Source organism: Bufo gargarizans, chromosome 4, assembly GCF_014858855.1.
Source record: "Bufo gargarizans isolate SCDJY-AF-19 chromosome 4, ASM1485885v1, whole genome shotgun sequence".
In the NCBI taxonomy this organism is placed as follows: Eukaryota; Metazoa; Chordata; class Amphibia; order Anura; family Bufonidae; genus Bufo; species Bufo gargarizans.
In genome coordinates, this window is record NC_058083.1 from 1,664,554 (window position 1) to 1,674,295 (window position 9,742).

A 9,742-nucleotide genomic window follows, 5' to 3' on the forward strand; every position below is an offset into this window, starting at 1 on the left:
GCACAGTGTTCTACACCACTATACAGGCACAGTGCTCTACACCCCTATACAGGCACAATGCTCTACACCAATATACAGGCACAGTGTTCTACACCACTATACAGGCACAGTGTTCTACACCCCTATACAGGCACAGTGTTCTACACCACTATACAGGCACAGTGCTCTACACCCCTATACAGGCACAATGCTCTACACCACTATACAGGCACAGTGTTCTACACCGCTATACAGGCACAGTGTTCTACACCACTATACAGGCACAGTGTTCTACACCACTATACAGGCACAGTGTTCTACACCGCTATACAGGCACAATGCTCTACACCACTATACAGGCACAGTGTTCTACACCGCTATACAGTCACAGTGTTCTACACCGCTATACAGGCACAGTGTTCTACACCGCTATACAGGCACAGTGTTCTACACCCCTATACAGGCACAGTGTTCTACACCCCTATACAGGCACAGTGTTCTATACCACTATACAGTCTCTCTGCAGCCCGGAAATAGACGTTTTTTTAAACACTATTCGTCACAAATAAATTTGGATCGAATATTTTTGTGAAATTTGTTGAACCATCTCTAGTGGTGTTATCCAGTCACTGTATGGCGGTGTTATATAGTCATTGTATGAAGGTATTAGTATGTGTTCTGGGCTGTTTTCCAGATACTTGTACATTGTGCTCCGTCTGTATTTACCAGTTCAGCACATGAGTCCGGTTGAGCGCAGTCCTCACCTTTGACCACCAGGACCTCGCCCGCTCTAGACTGCAGTGTCTAATGTCAGGGTCAATGAGCAGGAATTACATTTCTCGGCCACCAGTAATAATTTGATGCCTCACAATGGACGGTCAATGATACATCTCAGTCTCATTTTTCATCTTCTGCTTTATTACATTGATAAATGTCACTATGATCGCTGAGAAGGAGGAGAAATCTGGCTATAATGGGGGTGTATTCAGACTGGGCACCTGGGGCAGCGGATCCGGCCCTGAGTGTCTTCACCGCTGTCACCTCCCAGGGTTATCTGCAACTAGAGAAGGAAAAGCCGCGAGAAGAGAGAATTACTGAGGCTGATCGGCGATGTGTCCTCCGCTGTGAGGGACGGAGATGCATCCGGCCGCCTCACATCACTTATTACACTTCGATGCACTGTTGTCTACATTTTATGTTACAGCATTTCCTGTTTCCTGTACAATCACTGTCCACAGTACATATTTTAAATGGCACATCATCATGTGGGCACACGAACCAGGGTGATGGGCAAGCCCCGGGCTTCTCTGGAGAAAGAAAAGGTTATTGAATTAGATTTCCAGATGTAACTATAGAAAGACTTTTCCTAAAGTAACGACACTACATATCCTGAGTGACTGGAAGAGCAACATCAATGACACTGATATCAAGATAACACAGAATAGTGAGTGCAGCTCTGGAGTATAATACAGGATGTAACTCAGGATCAGTACAGGATAAGTAATGTATGTACACAGTGACTGCACCAGCAGAATAGAGAGTGCAGCTCTGGAGTATAATACAGGATGTAACTCAGGATCAGTACAGGATAAGTAATGTAATTATGTACACAGTGACTGCACCAGCAGAATAGTGAGTGCAGCTCTGGAGTATAATACAGGATGTAACTCAGGATCAGTACAGGATAAGTAATGTATGTACACAGTGACTGCACCAGCAGAATAGTGAGTGCAGCTCTGGAGTATAATACAGGATGTAACTCAGGATCAGTACTGGGTAAGTAATGTAATGTATGTACACAGTGACTGCACCAGCAGAATAGTGAGTGCAGCTCTGGAGTATAATACAGGATGGAACTCAGAATCAGTACAGGATTAGTAATGTAATGTACACAGTGACTGCACCAGCAGAATAGTGAGTGCAGCTCTGAAGTATAATACAGGATGTAACTCAGAATCAGTACAGGATAAGTAATGTATGTACACAGTGACTGCACCAGCAGAATAGTGAGTGCAGCTCTGGAGTATAATACAGGATGTAACTCAGGATCAGTACAGGATAAGTAATGTATGTACACAGTGACTCCACCAGCAGAATAGTGAGTGCAGCTCTGAAGTATAATACAGGATGTAACTCAGGATCAGTACAGGATAAGTAATGTATGTACACAGTGACTGCACCAGCAGAATAGTGAGTGCAGCTCTGGAGTATAATACAGGATGTAACTCAGGATCAGTACAGGATAAGTAATGTAATGTATGTACACAGTGACTACACCAGCAGAATAGTGAGTGCAGCTCTGGAGTATAATACAGGATGTAACTCAGGATCAGTACAGGATAAGTAATGTAATGTATGTACACAGTGACTGCACCAGCAGAATAGTGAATGCAGCTCTGAAGTATAATACAGGATGGAACTCAGAATCAGTACAGGATTAGTAATGTAATGTATGTACACAGTGACTGCACCAGCAGAATAGTGAGTGCAGCTCTGGAGTATAATACAGGATGGAACTCAGAATCAGTACAGGATTAGTAATGTAATGTATGTACACAGTGACTGCACCAGCAGAATAGTGAGTGCAGCTCTGGATTATAATACAGGATGGAACTCAGAATCAGTACAGGATAAGTAATGTATGTACACAGTGACTGCACCAGCAGAATAGTGAGTGCAGCTCTGGAGTATAATACAGGATGTAACTCAGGATCAGTACAGGATAAGTAATGTAATGTATGTACACAATGACTGCACCAGCAGAATAGTGAGTGCAGCTCTGGAGTATAATACAGGATGTAACTCAGGATCAGTACAGGATAAGTAATGTAATGTATGTACACAGTGACTGCACCAGCAGAATAGTGAGTGCAGCTCTGGAGTATAATACAGGATGTAACTCAGGATCAGTACAGGATAAGTAATGTATGTACACAGTGACTGCACCAGCAGAATAGTGAGTGCAGCTCTGGAGGATAATACAGGATGCAACTCAGGATCAGTACAGGATATGTAATGTATGTACACAGTGACTGCACCAGCAGAATAGTGAGTGCAGCTCTGGAGTATAATACAGGATGTAACTCAGGATCAGTACAGGATATGTAATGTATGTACACATTGACTTCACTGGCAGAATAGTGAGTGCAGCTCTGGAGTATAATACAGGATGTAACTCAGGATCAGTACAGGATATGTAATGTATGTACACATTGACTGCACCAGCAGAATAGTGAGTGCAGCTCTGGAGTATAATACAGGATGTAACTCAGGATCAGTACAGATTACATAATTTATGTGCCTAAAAGAAATGTACTTAATGACACTAGAAACATTACTTCTACATGAGCACAGAGAACCTTGTGGAGCTATCATATGATGACACCAGTGAAGCAGAATAGACCTCTGAGAAGTGTTTGTGTGAAAGCAGGTTTTGGCAGATCAGGTGGAGATGGTCAGTTACCCACAGCTCTGTCAGACTCCTGCACCAGGTGCCAAATCCTGTCTAATAATCTGCTGCATCCACTTGGTTTGGTTTCTATTGTACTCACCAATGATGGGATCAATGATGGGAGCCGTGCAACTTTTATTGCATCCCTGCCTGCAGCACTTCAGGTTTCCTTCACATTCTTTGTCCGAGTTGCAATCATAAGGAGGAGGTGGATTACAAAATATTAGTGGAGATGGTGGGCATCTTCCTGGTTTCTCTGTAATTAAAGAAGTTGATGTGTCACAAGCTTTTCACACAGTTACTGACCTCATACCAACCAGGTTCAAAGAGTGAGATATTTCAGCTATCAGTTCGCTGGTCAGATTGTCTTTTCTGTGACCGGCTTTTCCTCTGGTGGAAAGATTTTCCTTCTATGGACAGAACTGTCTCCTCCTGAAGGATCCTAACTATAACCATAAAACCAAAACCTGAAGATCATGTTGTTTACATTTAGGACAGTAGACACCCCATAGCTTTGTCTATATGGCTTCCAACAACCACTGAACCCTCACCCTACTATGAAAGTGCTGGTTGAATATACATGTAATTCACTGACTTTCTCTTCTCTTGGATTGTACATGGGGCCATCAAGTGCACTACTTCTGAGCAATGACACACTCGGTATATGGAGGGGAATAAAAATAACTTTTGAATGCTGGTGTCCATTACTCCTGCTCCATAGGGTTCATTGTGTCTGGAGTTAAAGGGCATGAATGTGTTGGCAGATGTCCACCACTAGTAATGTGACATCTACACATTTACATATGTCCTCACTGTTATTTCTGAACATGTCTACCCTCTCCGTCTAAACTTTAACATGGTTATTATCTCAGTCTCCTCTAGTTGGAAAAGGCATGTGGGAATGAACAAGTGAGAAGACATACTGAGAAATATTGACCGTGACGTAGAACAGGTTGTCTATCTGTGAAGGACCCAGCATGGCAGTGCTTTACAAGAACTGAGTATTGACTTTAATGACCAAGTGTGATGTTTCAGTTTCTTTTCTTTTTTTTTTTTTTAACAACTTTATTTCTGAATAAAAGTTGATGCATAAGATTATGCATAATAAAGTACAATGAGCGAACAAAGTCGAACAAGAACAAATACAGTATATAGGTAGATGTCACAGTCGTTCGAATACATACAAACAATTCGGCCAACATAAAAGTGATATGTATGACAGGAATAAAAGGAAACATTCCTATTTGAAGTTTCTATATCTTTCCCAAACCAACCAGTTGCTTTTAAATCTGGAATGGGATCTGTTTTCCCAGGCAGCAATCTCCTCAAATCTATAGATAGTATCTACTTTGTTTATCCAGAAATCTTCAGGGGGAGCATCTGGGGAAAGCCAAAACCTAGGAACCAAAAGGCGTGCAGCCATGATCAGTTTGTTAAATAGAAAGGGGGTCTTAACTGGTTTGCCACCTGTGTGACTACCCAGGAGGGCAATTTGGGGAGACATTGGAATGTTTGAATTGCATATCTTATTGCTTTTCGTGAAGATCCCCTCCCACCAGTTCTGTATAATTGGGCACGTCCACCAAATATGGTAGAACCTCTCTCCTGATTGCAACGCCAGCAGGTATCCAAATTTCCCTCTCCATATCTACATGTTATGTCTGGAGTCTTGTACCACCTAGTCAATACCTTATACCCATTTTCTTGAATCCTCACGCAGCGGGAGGAGGAGTGGGGAGCAATAAGAATGCGAGCTTGTTCACTGGAGGAGAAGCTACATTTAAGATCTTTCTCCCACAAACTAATGAAAGCTGGTTTTGGTGGTAAAATCGGTGAGTTAAGCTTTTTATAAAGTTGAGAAATGGTTTTAACAGGGGAGGATTGAGACTGGATCATATGTTCAAACCACGTGAGAGGTCTAAGTAGAGAGTGGTAAAGGATGAGTTTAATAATATGGGTCCTTAGGAAAGAGATAATGAGAGGATTAATGTGGGGGGAATTCAGGGCCAACAAAAGATCCTCACCTTCTAACAAATTCCATGATTCAGAGAACAAAGAGATGATAGGGGTGACTGAAAAGCGAAGGGCTGTAGGAATATGTTGTTTCAGCTCTTTTGATGCAAAATCTAGCACATCTCTGATCTGTACAATCGGAGAAGGAGTGGGAATGCCCAAGTTGGAGTCCTGGAACCATTTCCATGCCTCCAATGTAGCTTTAACAGAGGGACTAGCAGTTTGTTTCGGGGTAGGATAGCTGGGAGTATCCACTAAGAGACCTCTAAACGAGTATCCCGATTGGGACGTTTCCATACCCACCCATGATTTGTGGGGAGGTTGTCTAAACCAATCCAGGGCTCTCGCCAGAAGAATAGCTCTGTTATAAAGAAGCGGATTTGGGAGGCCAATTCCTCCGCAAGTTCTATGTCTCTGAAGAACTGACATGGAAATCCTTGACTTCTTTTTATTCCAAATGAAGGATCTAATTGCTTTAGTTAAGGAGATGTAATAATTTTTTTGGAATAGGGACAGGGAGGACTTGCTGTAGGTAATTGAGTCTGGGGATGACAAGGGACATCACCATATTCTTACGGCCAAACGAGGATAAAAAGGGTGAGTGTAAATTGGTAAGTTGGTCTTGTATAGATTTAAGAGGTGGGATATAATTGAGGGAGTATAGTTTATCCACGTCATCTGATATTTTGATGCCTATATAAGAAAGGAAATTTTAGCCAGTTTTAGTTTGACTGATGGCTTTATACCAATGGCTAGAACGTTGAATTTTTTTAAGTTAACCTTGAAATTAGAGAGTGGGCTAAAGGTTTCTAGTATTTTATAGACAATGGGTAATGATGTTTCAGGATTTGTTGTGGTAATCATAAGATCGTCGGCAAATGCGGCAACTTTATGATCTTGACCCCCTAACTTGATGCCTTTTATTTTGTTTTCTTGGCGAATAGTTTGGAGAAGTGGTTCCATGATTAAAACAAACAAAAAAGGAGAGAGGGGACATCCCTGTCTCGTTCCATTCTTAATAGGAAAGGGAGAAGAAAGGGAGTTATTAACTAATACTGCTGCTGAAGCCTTAGTATACATTGAAAGGATTGCAGCTATATACTCTGGGGGTAGGCCAAATTTTCCTAACGTAAGGGTCATAAAGTCTCACCTGACCCTGTCAAATGCCTTCTCAGCGTCGGTGCTGAGAAGGACAAGGGGAGTAGAGTGTTTTTTGGCGTAGAACAGGGCATTTATTAACAAAGGTTTTTAGAAAGGGCTCAACCAGCAAACTACTGGAGCACAGCCTTTCAGTTACCAACTGAAAAGAAGAGATAAATCAATAATAATATAGGTTGGCTCACAGTATTTTTGCATAAATGTTTTAATAACACATTAAATCAAATATTAAAAATAGACTTGCTTTGTGACATCATATCAGCATACATACATACAAAATGTGTACAAATAGGCTATTATGTGCGGAGCTCACGCACAGTCCTAAATGCTTGGAGTACTCCTAGAAATGAGACCGAATGGCTACGGTGGGGCTGCGAGAAATAATCACTTGAATCAGACCGTTTAAATGTCCAGGGCATAAATATCTCTTTGCCAGATGATTGAAACAAAGGTTGCAAAATTTCTTTGCTAGTTGCCACAGAAAGGTTCTCCGTTCAAATGTCCTGTAACAAATCGAGACTGCACTTAATTGGCAGTATTCCACTTACTGTTTCTTTATGTAGTGGAACTTCAGACTCGCTCTCTCAGCGTCTCACTGCCTCAGCGTCCCACGTGTCCAGCAAGTTGGTCAATCGCTGGTTGATGACGTAGACGTCTGGAGCCGTCAAACCCACAAACACTGCTTAGGCTTGAATGATAATTGCCTAAACCTGTCGGGTCAGCGGCAGTGGATGCAACAAGATTTTACCTTCTGTTTGCGGTCATGATAAATATACTGTCCCAGGTTTTGATCCTCTTTAGGGATAGATGTTGAACCTTTCCAACGGTCAGGGACGTCCTCAGATCTTTATAAGAATGTAGCGATGTTTGCAATAGGAGAAAGTCCTCTTCCCGCTTTTTTAAATAAAAACCGCACCAGTAGCCTTGGTCTCTATACACACTAGACGCGTTTCGGAAACAAGTTCCTTCCTCAGTAGGTAATCACAGAATGCATTCTGTGATTACCTACTGAGGAAGGAACTTGTTTCCGAAACGCGTCTAGTGTGTATAGAGACCAAGGCTACTGGTGCGGTTTTTATTTAAAAAAGCGGGAAGAGGACTTTCTCCTATTGCAAACATCGCTACATTCTTATAAAGATCTGAGGACGTCCCTGACCGTTGGAAAGGTTCAACATCTATCCCTAAAGAGGATCAAAACCTGGGACAGTATATTTATCATGACCGCAAACAGAAGGTAAAATCTTGTTGCATCCACTGCCGCTGACCCGACAGGTTTAGGCAATTATCATTCAAGCCTAAGCAGTGTTTGTGGGTTTGACGGCTCCAGACGTCTACGTCATCAACCAGCGATTGACCAACTTGCTGGACACGTGGGACGCTGAGGCAGTGAGACGCTGAGAGAGCGAGTCTGAAGTTCCACTACATAAAGAAACAGTAAGTGGAATACTGCCAATTAAGTGCAGTCTCGATTTGTTACAGGACATTTGAACGGAGAACCTTTCTGTGGCAACTAGCAAAGAAATTTTGCAACCTTTGTTTCAATCATCTGGCAAAGAGATATTTATGCCCTGGACATTTAAACGGTCTGATTCAAGTGATTATTTCTCGCAGCCCCACCGTAGCCATTCGGTCTCATTTCTAGGAGTACTCCAAGCATTTAGGACTGTGCGTGAGCTCCGCACATAATAGCCTATTTGTACACATTTTGTATGTATGTATGCTGATATGATGTCACAAAGCAAGTCTATTTTTAATATTTGATTTAATGTGTTATTAAAACATTTATGCAAAAATACTGTGAGCCAACCTATATTATTATTGATTTATCTCAGGGCATTTATTAGTCTAGCTGAATTGTCTTTACCTTCTCTCCCACTAACGAAGCCAGTTTGGTCTCTATGAACTAGCAGAGGGAGAAGCGGAGACAGGCGGTTGGCCATCATTTTTGCTAGGAGTTTTAGATCTAGATTCAGGAGGGAAATGGGGCGATAGCTTGAACAGAAGGCAGGGTCCTTCCCTTCTTTGGGGATGATAGTTATATGAGCTTTAGTCATTTCTGGGGACAGCGGGATATTCTGTAAGGACATATTACATATTTTTAATAAGTGGGGGGATAGAGTTTTACCAAAGATGCGGTAGTAAATGGCAGGGAGGCCATCTGGACCAGGTGCTTTGTTCTTAGGGAGGTTTTTAATAGTTGAAAGTAGTTCTTCCAGGGCGAAAGGGGCGTTCAACTTTTCTCTTTGGAGGTCATCTAGTTGAGGAAGAGGGATTTGGTCCAAGAATTGTTTAATTGGATGGGAGGGTGATGTGGGATCTACATCACAATTTGTTTGTGGGATATTATATAAGGCTTCATAATATTCTTGAAATTGTTGTGCAATCTCTTTAGTTGATATGGCTTGGCCTCCATCTGCCTTGGTGATTTTATTTATATAATTAAGGGCTCTTCTCTTTCTAATCCTGTTCATCATGAATTTAGATGTTTTGTCGCCGTGTGCGAAAAATTTATATTGGGAGTGCAAATAAAACTTGGCTGATTGTGTGTTAAGGTAGTTTTTTAATTCTGCTCTCAGTTCACTAAGCCTAGACAACTGGGAGTCTTGGAGAGATTTCTTGTGAATAGTTTCTAGTTTGCGGATCTCTAGCAAGAGAAGGTCCATATGTGCTTTCCTTTTCTTTTTAAGTATGGAACCAGCCCTGATAAACTGGCCTCTCACATAGGCTTTATGTGTGTCCCAAACTACGTGTGGGGAGGTTTCTGGGAGGGCGTTTAAAGTAAAGAATTCCTCCATGGATTTCTGTATGTCCAAAATCTGCTCTTTTGAGGATAAAAGTTGCTCATTGAGCCTCCAGTTGAAGGTTTTGGGGGACATTTGAGGTGTGTATATGATAGCCATCACAGGGGAGTGGTCAGATAAGTGGATAGAGTCAATCCAAGCTTTAGGGCAAAGGTGAATGTGCTCCCTAGATATCATGATATGGTCTATTCTGTGGTATGACCCGTGTACATGAGAGAAAAGGAATAATCTTTAGATTCTGGATTCAGGGATCTCCAAACATCCATAAGATCTAGATTATGGAACTGTTTTTTAATGGACACTAAAGCCTTGTGAGAAAGGGCTGATTTATGGGAGGTTG

At 41.9% G+C, this 9,742-nt stretch overlaps 1 long non-coding RNA gene across 1 annotated transcript; it reads right to left on the bottom strand.

Moving 5' to 3' along the window:
* Nucleotides 1-879: 879 nt before the first annotated feature.
* On the bottom strand, nt 880-3,687 carry LOC122935788. Its single transcript, XR_006388827.1, has 2 exons — nt 3,531-3,687; nt 880-1,286 (listed from the first exon to the last, which is right to left on the bottom strand). It is a non-coding gene; the product is annotated as an uncharacterized LOC122935788 (long non-coding RNA).
* Nucleotides 3,688-9,742: the final 6,055 nt, after the last annotated feature.